This window comes from Osmerus eperlanus, chromosome 12 (assembly GCF_963692335.1).
Source record: "Osmerus eperlanus chromosome 12, fOsmEpe2.1, whole genome shotgun sequence".
In the NCBI taxonomy this organism is placed as follows: domain Eukaryota; kingdom Metazoa; phylum Chordata; class Actinopteri; order Osmeriformes; family Osmeridae; genus Osmerus; species Osmerus eperlanus.
In genome coordinates this window covers 3,217,909-3,231,204 of record NC_085029.1, presented here as the reverse complement: position 1 = coordinate 3,231,204, position 13,296 = coordinate 3,217,909, and the positions used below count along the sequence as shown (strand labels likewise).

The 13,296-nt window shown below is 40.8% G+C and overlaps 1 protein-coding gene across 3 annotated transcripts in view; it reads left to right on the top strand.

Annotated features, from left to right (window-relative positions):
• Nucleotides 1-13,296, top strand: part of dock1 (dedicator of cytokinesis 1) — a 212,953-nt gene that overhangs the window by 641 nt on the left and 199,016 nt on the right. The window lies entirely within an intron of this gene.

Sequence of the window (13,296 nt, the reverse complement as noted above, 5' to 3'; positions counted from 1 at the left end):
TAAATATCTTCCAAGCCTGTTGTTGCAACCTCTGTTTTCATTTGCAGTGTGCTAACCGTCCCTACTCTGTACTGACTATAGGCCTTTGTAACTCCATTGTTAGTCTACAGCTCTCTTGCCTCCTCTGTCATTTATAATTCGCTAGCTATAAAAGAATCAATCTCCAAAAACGTAAATGCTGTACATGCTAATAGCCAAACTGTAATAAGGTTTGTAACTTTGTAGCACACATTGCCACCCACTTCCAGAAGTTACCTCCGGAGGCATGCATGGGAAAGGAGTAGCTTCTAAAACCATTCCATAAGAAATCTGTTATTACCCATCATTGCCGGATCGTTGTCTATTTTATCATGTCTAGATGAACACGTTGATCATAACTTCTTACTAGTAATATTATGAAAGCTATCAGTCAAGTGAACTGAAGACATTGTAGGTATATTGGTTGGAAGTACACGTTAGTTTGAAAATATCCTGTGGCGGCCACACTGCACTTAACCCTTGTGCTGCCTTCGGGTCACATGACCCAAAGGTTCATAACGAACCATCGTTGTGTTTACCCAATTTTACCCAATACAAAAACAAATAAAAATAATTTTATTTTAACCTTTGCAATGTGGGGGGTCTGAGACAGCCCAACGGTTAAAAGAAAATGCTTCACTTTGTTTTTGTATGCGGTAAAGTTGTCGCAATACGACGGTGGGTCACAATGACTGATGGGTCAGAATGACCCGAAGATAACACAAGGGTTTTAAAGGTGACATGACATGCTGTTTTTGGATGTTTTTATATAGGCCTTAGTGGTCCCCTAATACTGTATCAGAAGTCTCTTTCCCAAAATTCAGCCTTGGTGCAGAATTACAGCCACTACTAGCAGTCCCACAAGGAGCTTTCCTCAGAACGCGCTGTTTTGGTGTCTGTAGCTTTCAATGCTAATGAGGAGCGGAGGGGCGGCACCATGCGCTAATGTTTACAATGGATGTATCGCAATGGCTGTAGCCCCGTTGCTGTAAGATGCATCGAATTTTCCCATTCTCATCTGATAACCCTGGTTTGCAGAGGTACACACTCAGTCATTTCAATGAGGGGAAAGGCGGATATCGCGCGCGCCATAACACCAACAGCAGAACGGTTATCCAAATAACAAAGAAGTGTACAACACTCCCGTTACAGCATGTGTATTCACACACATACTTGATGCTATCTACCTTTCCATTAGCGACAGTAACTCAGCTGTTAGCTGCAAAGTTAATGTAACAGCCACATTCTAAGGGTAGCAAGCTTGGTAACCATAAAGCTACAACAAAAAAAGCTTATTTTTTCTAATCAATGTATTTATTCCCAGGTGTTTTGCAAGAACTATAGACTTATACAATAACAGGCTTAAATGAACTGACAACATAAGATATACGACTTACAGTTCTCAAAGACGCACACACGCAATCTCAACTGCGGTGTGAAGCGCGTGTCCGTGCAATTCTCCGACATGCACTCTAACAATCACTGCTGATAGACGGCCTAAAATTTTGTACAGCCTGATTTCTGATACCGTGGCGGCAGAAATTTAGCCATAGAGGAAACGCTGCACTATATATTATCATTCCAGGTTAAGAATACCAATGGAGGCTGCGTTTGAAATCGTAAATTAAACTTTTGTCAGCATTTTCAGTGGAAATTTCATTTGCATTTGTACAGGTGTATTCGTGCACTTCGGGCTGGTCCTCGCAGCGGAACGACAGTTTATTGGCCACTCATTCGCGCACCTCACAGTTGCGTATTGATCAGACAAGAAGACACGCTTATCAACTCGATTACTATTGATCAAAACAGAACGAGGGTTCGGCTGTAGCCTACTTTAAACATACTATTGAGAACATATTCGCAGACATGCATTGCACGCGTGATGAACACAGCTTTTTTTTTTTTTTTTCATAGCAGACTTTTTTTGCCTTTGGCGCTCGGGATTTGTCATTGGCGCTCGGGAAAACGGCTTTGGCGCGCGCCAAACTTTTCTCTATGCAGGAAAAACCCTGCACTAGCAAAGCCAGCATGAATCAGACATTTTAGGAGCATGGCCTCTCACATGTCTTAGTCGAGAGGAGCTGTAAGAAGCCTGGGTCTTCAGATGTTTGTCATAGGATTAATGAATTAGATCTCAGTTTCCTGATAATTTAAAGAGGGGTGTTCTATTGCACACTACGTCCAATCAGTAGGATTGAGGCAACCCCTAAGAAAGAGGGTTGTGGAGCTTTAAGTCTAGAAGACCTGGAGGATCTCAGACATAAGGGACACTCACGTTGGTTGTGTATGGGTATTTCTTACACTTAAGTAAGTACCTCCTTAGAACTTGTGTAGTCATGAAAGTATTCAAAGTATTCTTAGAACAGACCCGACATTAAATGGTTTAGCTGCCTGTTTGGCTTACTTGATGACTGAACCTGTTTTATTTTGTTGGCTGAAGTCAAGTCCGGGCTGCAGAGCTGCCAGATAAGGAAATGACACTTCCTTTAGATCAGTTCCCGCCATGCAGCCTACACAGGGGCTACAGTTCCAGTCAGGACAATAGTACACACACACACACACAATCTTATCTTAAGTGTTGCTATGAATAGAAAGAGGCAGAAATCTGGTTGACCTTCGGCATTGTTTTGCAGAGTTAATGCCGGTTTGGTTTAAAACCTGTAGTCTTGACTTTTTCCTACAGCCACTTAAGCATAACACATTGGGAGGGAATATATAAACTGTCATGTCCTCAGCCAATGACTGATTCGTCAAGCCCCATGTATAAACTGAAGAAAACCATCTACCACCCACAAATTGGGAGTCATGTAGTCACAGGGATAAGTAATATTAAAGCAATAACCCAGTTTTAGTGATAGACTTTTACTTACCGTGAAATGACTTTTGTTGGTTTATATGACAGCAGTTACTGTATAGAGAGAGAGGAATTCTCTCTATATATTTGTAGGTATGAATACATGTTTTCTAAGACCACAAATTGTGGTAGGAAGTGTTTTACGATTGATAGTGTCATTCTCATTTGTTTAATTTATGTATAGAGCCATACACCTACTCTATACATCAGGCATGTCACCCACCTGTGGCCATGACCTGGCTGAGACTTTCTCACGTCGTGCAGCTGTGTTTTTTGCACTGTGGTCGGACAGAGTTCCACTTGCTGTGTAATCTTCCTCTTTCTCTCACGCTCCGGTCAACATTGTCTATGAGAGTGCCTGTCCCCATAATGACAGCTACTGTCTTAACAAGTTAGTCTATATTTAAAATAGGTGGTGGTTAAAACCCCAGAACTGAGAATAACTGATCATATCAGTTCATACAAGGTTTATAGTTTGCCTTTTTAGTTACTCACATTTTGTAGTCACTGTCTGTTTTGCCTATTTAACTTTAATTAAAAGTCTAAATCATTTTAATTGACAGTCTTTTTCATTGATATATTAATGCTGTACCCACAAAACCATCTTAATTTGGATTTGATGTTTTCATTATATCATACAAACTTTGTCCCTCCCCACGTACATGCACTCACACTTATTTCTGTGGAGGTCACAATGACTTTGTTGTTGTTCTCTCTGAAAGGGAATGAGCTCCTAAACTATGGGCCTAGCTTTCTGTCATTGGAAGTCTGAGAAGATTGCACCCCATGCTTGCTGTGCTAGGGTTTATAAGACACAAGACATTATTTTATTTAATCACTGCATAAGTGATCTCACGCTGTCCTCGATAGTTACTCCCCGCTGACAGAAAGTTAGATATTTTCTCCTGGTGCCAGACCGACTCTTCCAACTGTCACCATCCGATTTGTAAATTAAGATGAAGCATTGAATGACCATGTCTGAAAAACTTAAACTATGAGGAGAGGGTGTCCCTTCCAAACATATTTTAGAGGCATCTGAAATTGACGTGCAGGCTGTAGTAGTAAATTTCTCTGAGTCTGTTGATAGAAGGTTGGTTCCACCATCACAGCATCACTATTTATTGCTTTATGTGATTATTGTTTGCTAAACTATACAATGACATGAATTGCAGTACCGTAATTTTCAGAAAATAAGCTGCGGCTTGTACAGTTTTCTTGTGCTTGTGCGGCTTATATTTCGAAGCAGCTTATAGTCTTATATAGGTTTTAGAACAAAAAAGTGGCTTAGTCTCAAGATCTCTACAGACCGTGCAGCCAATTTAATGCTCAACACTTGAACGGGGGCTTATTACTTGAAAGGAATTATTTACTGTGTCGTCTCAGTTACACTATCAGGGCTTGGAAATACAGTGACTTGCTAAAGTAGGCAAATGGCTAGTAGAACATAACATTTCGTAATAATTTCAGTTAATCAAACAGCTGCAAGACCCAGTGAAATGTTAGGGGAGGCTAGCTAGCAAAATAACACTAGCATCGCTAACAACATTACTAATTCAACTTTGGTAGTGTAACCAAGCTCTTAGTAAGTTCGTTTTAGATATAATTGTATATGATCGTGTGGACAATAAGATACGGACGCGGTCTCTTTTCATAACTTGTATGGACACACTCTCCGCTGCGAATGTGTGTCTGGGCAAGTAATCAATCGTGAGCATTGGTCCGCTCAACGTTAGCCGGCGCAACGGTAATGTTGTTTGCTTTCAAAGTGCGGTTTATACTCCGAAAAATACGGTAGTTGAGTTACCCCGTAGTCTAATGAACTGCCTTTCTTATTGCGTGCACCAATAGTGCTAACTGTTAATGTTGCAAATAGTTTATTTTGCCATTTAATAACTACTTACTAATCGGGAGTGAGGTCATGCCGGGAAATATCAAACTGAGGCCTGAACGTATCGACCGAGAGATAGCGAGGTTTATACGGCAAAGCCGAACGGCATGACCGAACGGTTGAGGTTAGTAAGTTGTTTATTATATGGCATTTTTTAGCTCTTTTCATTTTGTAAATGAAAATATATGGTAGGCTAATTGTAGCTAGCTCTCAAGTCTTCTCACGGTGTGTTTCAGGTGTTGCCTAGCAACCAATTACTTTTGATAGAAAGTGGCAACACCGTTCTGCTAAAATGGCTTTAATTCCAACACAAATAACGACTATTAGAAAGTTAACAATTTCCTCGTCGCTGTTGATTTTCTTCCTTGTCATCTGAATAGTAAAACTCAGCTGACTCCTCGATATCGCTCATTTTGAGGATGACGTCAGAGCAGGGCAATAATAATCTGTATCCGACCGCAGACCGGCTATGAGCTCAATACGCGGCTTGCATGACTACCTATTAGCCAATCAGAACGCTCATACTGTCGTTGCCATATAATAATTAAATATTATCATTTGCAACAATGAGATGCAAAGAACAGTGTACATATAGTACGCAATCAATCAATTCCACCTCGAATATACATGTAATTTGGTATGTTATTGATCCGTGTGTGTGCATCAGTGACAGATTTCTGTGGAATTGAGCCTGACATCTCTTTTCAGCAGCAGCCGGTTTGTCTGTCAGTGGCAGAGGGGCATGCGTACCACCCCCTCCCCTGGCTGTTGACACCCCCACCCGGCTCACACACACACCTGGCTGCTGGTGGAGGGGGTGGACTCCCTTGGGCACCCTCCAGCCCACCCTCCCTATAGAGGGTCCATGCCAGGCGGCCTCAGTAGTATTGTCCTGACGGAGGCCTGCTGTGCCACTCTCGCCTCTAGACAGATGGCTAATGCTGTGACCATGGCACTGCTCAACACATGGCCATGCACTGAGCCATGTGTTACACACTCAATTACTTCTAGCGTTCCAGGTTACACTGTGCTAATTGCATTATATTTCAATTGACAATTCAGTGTTTGGAACCACTGATATCATTTTGATTTGCCACAAGATGCTGTCGTCAGTTGATAAAACTCAGTATTATAGAGTCTCTGGCATGTTTTGAAGTCGTAAAATAGAAATGAATGTGTCCATGTTAATGGTTGCATCGGGGCTTACTGGTTAATAAAGCACCTCCTAGTTAACTGCAGCACTGGAATCAATGCCTGAACAATGAAGTTTTATGCTCGGCCATTTGCGAGGCAGGTGCAACACGGAGGGGGACATTCATACTGTTGTTCTCTTACTGAGGCGCTGTGCGAGTCAGTGTCCCGGCTGAGCGGCACAGTGGCTGAGCTGACAGGGCGTGGTGGCAGGGCAGAGATCAGCTGACCTCTGCTCCTCAATGGGGAGCAGTGGGGCAACAGGAAAAGCATCCTGGTAAAAATCCCTCTTAATGACTAAATAAATACAGCATTTTTAGCGTGCTCGCCAACATCGCTGGGGGTTTAATCTCCTGCAGCACAGACAACTTTTCTTTCCGGAAATATCGCTGCTCTGTGGCTGTATGTGGAAGAAAACATCTGTGTCATGTCAGCCGAAGACTCTCCCAGAATATGACAGTGTCTGTACCCTCACCCTAACCTGCTGACAGACTTGAATGTCATATCTCAGGAGGTTCTTAGCAATTGCAAATGGGCAGAGCCTATTTAGTCTTGTATTGGTTACTTTTGAACACCCTGACAGAGGGTTGTCTCCAGGCTCCTGCTAAGGGAGGTGGCTGTCATAGATAGCGGTCTGCAGCGAGCAAGGCTTACTTTGCGAGGCAGAGACAGCCATTCAGTCTTGCTGGCATTGGATGAGGTGGCCTATTGTGTGGCGCATGGCTAATGCTTGATAAAGTCAGAGCAGGAGACAAACAGAGCTGGGCCAGAGTGGCCGTTCAGCATCACTGGGTGGTTGACAGCTCTGTTGTGTCTTATAATCTTTTGAGATTCAAATAATTAATCTCACTGATGTAGCGTCAATGTCTTTTGATGGAGCTTGTTAATTCAGTATGCTTGGCTAATGTCACAAGTGTCATTGTGTCACTCATAAGTTGTGCTTCTATCTCTCCTGGGTTCATTCTCAGGTCCTTTGCCCACCTTTCATAAACATTGCTTTAGCCAGCTAGGCCACCCAAAAGCTCACACTGTGACGATGCTGATAGGTGGTATTCATACTAAGAGACTAAGAGTGAGCTGTACAATTGACCATTGCATTTGAATGTTATTAGTTTGACTTTAAGACTAATATCTACACTGTTTTCCTCAGTCCTACTCCTGTAGCATAATATAGAGTTAGTTTGTTGTTAAAGGTCCCATGACATGAAATGTTCACTTTAGGAGGTTATTTAACATTAATATGAGTTCCCCTAGCCTGCCCTTGGTCCCCCAGTGGCTAGAAATTTCGATAGGTGTAAACCAAGCCTTGGGTATTCTACTCCGCCTTTGAGAAAATGAAAGCTGAAACGCTCGGTTTCGAAAATGCTGGTTTTATGACGTCATAAAAGCGAAGGTTACCTCCCCTTTCTCTGCTTTGCCTGCACAGAGAATTTGGCCCACCAATGAGAAAATGAGCTACGGCCGTGCGAGCATGATATTGGTTTTCCTCGAGACATCATGGCTTGCAAACGACCGAAGCAGAGCCATAGAAAAAGAGAGTTGCGACACTTCCATAGACTCCCATTGTTATCGAGGAATGCGGAAGTAAAGCGTATCATACGACCTATAGTTCCAAACATTGTATTTTCCACCGTTCAACCCCATTCATTTTCAGTGTCTCCGAAGCAAGTTAGCTGGTAAATTGATGAAAATCCTGCATTTTTTCATATTTCTACCACCACATATCAATTGTTATTAGTAGTATTTTATATAGCCAGCTTAAGTTAAAGTTTATCGTAAGATATAGCTTGTTAGATTCTAAATGCAGTTAGAGCTAGACTGTAGGTCTAGTATCTAATGTAAGCAGCATTTACTGTAGCTAGCTAGAGAGTAGGCTACGTGTATCATAGCCAGAAGATCACTGGATCACTACAAACAAAAGGAGTGGAAGAACACTGGACATATTGTACAATAACATGTTTTATTGAATGCAATTGGTTGCCTTGTATATTCTGTTCTATTTACCAAACTCCTTTCTTGTCTTAAATTGAGCAGTTGCTGGTGATAATGGTTAGATTCAACTTGCATCAAGTACTACAAATATAAGTGTTGTTAATGTGGTAAATTGTAAGTGAGCTGATGAATACAAAAAAAACTTTAACAAGTCCTATTTACTTCAACAGTCGAAGGTTAAACGTTAAGTGGAACAATATAGTCCTCATTAGGCTACTGTTTGATATGTACAGTATGGTACAGTATGATAGCTAGCATAGCCATTTGTAGCTCTGCTTCACAATATTGTATTATAAGTTAATGTAATATACATAAATGTTAAAAGTATCAGACATATACATGATACAACACACCAGTAACCAATTGATATTATGTGATGTCATTTGCCTGAGAAAGCGACTTCCGTTAGCCAGCTGCATTGAAAACCATTCAAACAGGTTGACAGCAGTGGGGTTTTTGGAACTACAGCGAGCTACTTGAACCACGTGATCACGTGTCGACGAGATCAAAGCGTGTTGCAACTCTCTTTTTCTATGGCTCTGGACCGAAGCATGGCAGTTAGCCACGCCTCTTTCTTCCTCATTTAAAGCTACAGACACAGAATCAGCACTGTCCTGAGGAAAGCTCATTGTGGGACTGCTCGTAGTGGCTGTAATTCTGCGCCAAGGCTGAATTTCGGGAAAGAGACTTCAGATACAGCAGTGTTTCTGCTATGTTGATTTTTCCGTGGCGGCCCGCCACGGCTAAATTTCTGCCGCCACGGTATCAGAAATAGGGCTGTACAAAATTTTAGGCGGTCTATCAGCAGTGATTGTTAGAAAGTGTATCGGAGGATTGCACGGACATGCGCTTCACAGCGCAGTTGAGATTGCGTGTGTGTGTCCTTGAGAACTGTAGAGCTAAGTCGTATAACTTATGTTGTTAGTTAATTTAAGGCTGTTATTGTATTAGTCTATAGTTCTTGCTAATTTAAATTAAGTTAACTGGTGATTTTCGTTGTTTGTAGGCTATTCTTCCCCTGCTAGCGAAATTGCACATGTCGATTCGATAGCGATTGCTGCCCTTGCTCACGTTTGTATTTTAGGTGCATTATTATGCTGAAGTAGTTTTAATTAATAAATAGTGGGTATATTGTTATTATTAGCTACAGAATGCTTAGCCTATCAAGATCAAATGAAGCAGACAGCGTACATGCTTCCGAGTGGCCCCATAATCGATAGGCTAGGCTACTGACCATTTACAATAAGTTACGTCAATTATTAATTGGCAGCATTTATACCATTTAGAACATACTTTATGACTGTAAAGTATCATTAAGTAGCCTAACTTTATTTCTTTAGGGGAAATAGGACAAAAATATGTGCAATATTACATTAGCTATTAGACTATTACATTAACCTGCTCCGAAATATAGGCTTAGGGTTAGCACTTTGTTTCGGCCGGGGGGGGAGGGGTCGGACAGACCTGCCCCCACTGCAAAAAAAAATCCTAGAGGAAACACTGTACAGTATTAGGGGACCACTAAGGCCTATATAAATAATCCAAAAACAGCGTGTCATGGGATCTTGAAGCGCTGACGTCCCATTTAATTTCTCATGACCATTAACACACTCTTGCACTTTTGAGGTTCTTGCTGTTTAATTGTAACTTGTCTAACTACATGCTCTTATTGTTCTTCCCTTTGGGACTTATTTGGTTTTCACAATGTATGCATCATGTTTGGCTACCCGCAATGTTTGGGGCTATCTCGTTGTTATGATCAGTGACCTATGCACTTTTGTAAAACTCTCTCTTGGAAGTCGCTTTGGATAAAAGCGTCTGCTAAATGTAAATGTAAACACACTATTTGGAAAGCCACATAGCCCGATCACTTTTATTTGGCAAAAGGAAACAATAAGGTTATGAATTTCATGGCTGATCAGCTATTCCCTGAGGTTGACAAAGTCTCCTAAAGTAATTGAGGAACATGATTAATGAACGGACTGGGATAATATGGCCTCTCAGAATGAACTATTTATCTATAAATGGACTATAATCAATATTAAGAAGGGATTATTGGTGCACAAATCATGACTCATACTGTAAAAGTAGTTACAAACAGGTTTTGAGTGAGTTTTATGATTTATTTTAACCAGTGGGCAGTCATAGAAGATACAATTGCCAAATTGTAATTTGTAATCCTAGTTAGCTGATTGTCTTTGTTCTTTTGCACAATGTGTCATGCACGTTTTTATTTGACTGACAGTATTTTACCTCCACTTTTCCCTGTATTCCATGGTACTGACACACTTCTAGAGAGTTTACTGCTGAGTGAGTGATGGGTCATATAGGCTACCAACAGATTTACCCAGAAGTTCTTGTATTAACAGCAAGGCCAGACCTGTCCTCTGACTCCACATTAGCAACAAACTGGAACGCTAAGCACTGTGCAGGGCCTGTGTCTCATTAGGAATGTATGTTGATGGTTCACAAGATGTTATCATCAATTGATTGAACTGACCCATGCTCCCTCATAACTCACCTGTCAGAACCATAGCATATGTGGGATCTTTTTTTACTTAACCCTTGTGTTATCTTCGGGTCATTCTGACCCATCAGTCGTTGTGACCCACCGTGGTATTGCGACTTTACCGCATACAAAAACAAATTGAAGCATTTTCTTTTAACCGTTGGGCTGTCTCAGCGCCCCAACATTGCGAAGGTTAAAAGAAAATTATTTTTATTTGTTTTTGTATTGGGTAAAATTGGGTAAACACATCAATGTAGGGCTGCAACAACGAATCGATTAAAGCGATTAAAATCGATTATTAGAAGCGTTGGCAACGAATTTCATTATCGATTCGTTGTGTCGCGCGATTATTACGCCACTCAATATGTAGCGGAGATGTTTGAGTATTAAAAAAAAAAAAGTTTAGTTGAGCACGGAGCAGAGCGGAGGTAGAGGAAAGGCCATCGGAGAGACGTTGTTGAGTAACGTTGTTCTGAAACACATGGCAGAAGCAGAGAAATCAGTACGACCCAAGGTGTGGGAGCATTTCACACTAAATACATCGAAACAGTGTGTTAATTGACCGAGGTGAAGTTAGTTTCATATTCGACATTTGTCTCACATTCGGAAGACGCTACTTTGCAGCATCACGTTAGGGACCGGGTGAAAACAACCCATACCATTTTGAAAAATGGTATGGATAAAATGACTTTTATAATATTTTTAGGAATATAAAACCTCAAACAGACACCAGAGTATCTTAACAATGTCTGGTATACTTCCACAGCCTTTACTTTTTCAATTAAGTTTCAAATAAAGTGATAGAAAATCACTAATCTTTGAAAATAGCTTAATCATCGCAAATCGTAACTTTTTTCAAAATTGTGTCAACAAATCTTAAATATACGCCAGATTATTCTAATAAAGTCTGGCCTACTTCCACAACCTTTCAATTTTCAATAAAGTTTTAAACAAAACTCAAATAAATTGCTCATCTTGGAAAATAGCATTACATCCACACTAATATTAATAACTTTTTCTAAATTGTGTGCTTGTTTTGTGCACATTCTGAAGATGTTTTGCACTGTGAATTTGCACTGTCAGTTCTGTTTTTGAATAAAGGGTTGGAAGTTAATGCATTTAAAAAAAATCTGATTCATCGATTAATCGAAAAAAGAATAGACAGATTAATCGATTATTCAAATAATCGTTAGTTGCAGCCCTACATCAAAATGTGTGCCAATTATAAAGCATGCTAGTGTGTGTGAGTTCATCTCAAGGTCTTGGGATCTTTAGGGCAAAGGGATTATTGGTTAGCTGTTGCTACAGGGTCACAGCAGTCAGTCACTGTCTTTTCTCCTGAGACAGAGGGGATCTTAGCAGTGCAGTGAAATATATAAGAGGTTAATTACTTCCATCCATCTCATTGGTTGGAAAACAGTTTCCTGGATATTTGAATGAACTAGAAAGCCCTCTCTAATTCAACAAAGGATATTTTGCTGCTAGTCAAAACTCACATTTTAAGATGGTAACTTCTCTCCAGTATCATGTTTAGTGACTTTCTCCAAGTCTGCTAAACTGGTCTTCTGACAGCCCATTACCTCTCTGCCTGCTGCTTCAGCTCAATGCTGACGACCTTCACTTCTGTCCTCGGCTTGGCCAAATTCTGTTGCATCAAGACAGTGTTTTCTTCATGCAAATGTTCTGTTTGTCTTCTTGTTGCCAAACATGGCTTCACCGAACCGCCATCTGCTGCAAAAAGTGCTTACAAATGAGTTAGGGTTAAACTTGATGAGTCATTTTGTGACCCACCAAAAGTTTAAGGCCAATTATCTCCTAATTAAAAATGTTATCCCATGAGATGGTGTACAACTTGCTAATTAATAGGATACACCTTGTTGTACAAAAGGTTAATCGGTGTGGATTCAGCTAAATACCTTTTAATAATTTAATCACGTGGAATGTGTGTTCCCAATTAGTGAAGACCTTGTGACACACCCTTTAAGCGATTATGGATTGTGCAGGTCAATGGGCATCTGTGAAGACCTCTGTGACATAGCTTGGGCTATACAAATACTATTTGATATTACAAGGCATTGGGTCTGAAACAAAGTTAACTGGAATGTTTAAATCATTACTTACAAGACATACAGTCTTGCTGACCTCCAGACCATTGCCAGGTTTTTGATTTCCAAACTATAATAATAGTTTCTGGTTCCATTGACTCGAGAGGGGACTGCAAATTATTTACAAGGTTTCAGAAGCACTTGTCACAGAGTCTAGAGACCGTCCTTAGAGCCTCTCTAAAGATGGACCTCTGTTGGTAAAAACCCTTCATTGCCTCCCTGAATCCTTCACCTCTACATGAACACCAGTAGAGCAGATGGGTATTGTGAGAAGACCCGCACTTTTCCTTTGATAAGTGTTGCTATGTTCTTTATCTCTTGTGAAAAGGAGGTTCAATTATAAAAATGACTCAGCAATATGGAACCAGATGTACCTGATTTATTGGAATAGCATCATCGTTCTGCACTGATAGGCTGCTGCGTGCATACCGAGTGTTGCCGGAGGTCATGCCAAAAAGTATTTAGCTTGTTGGCATCTATAGTTGCAATTTGTATGTAGCTTCTGCATCTGCTCCTTCTCCCTCACTTTCTTAGTTCTCACACCCAGCCCCCCTCTCTATCCCTCTCTTTCCCCTCTCACACTGTGTTAGGTTACTGTTTGTTCAAAGAGAGTAGTTTTCCCTTTTTATCAGATGATTTATTTGGCAAAGCTTGTCCCAGAATGCAACCAAGTTGTTGTTGATGGGATGATGAGTATGAGGACATTGCTTGATTTAAGAGGAACCAGGCTGATTCTGTT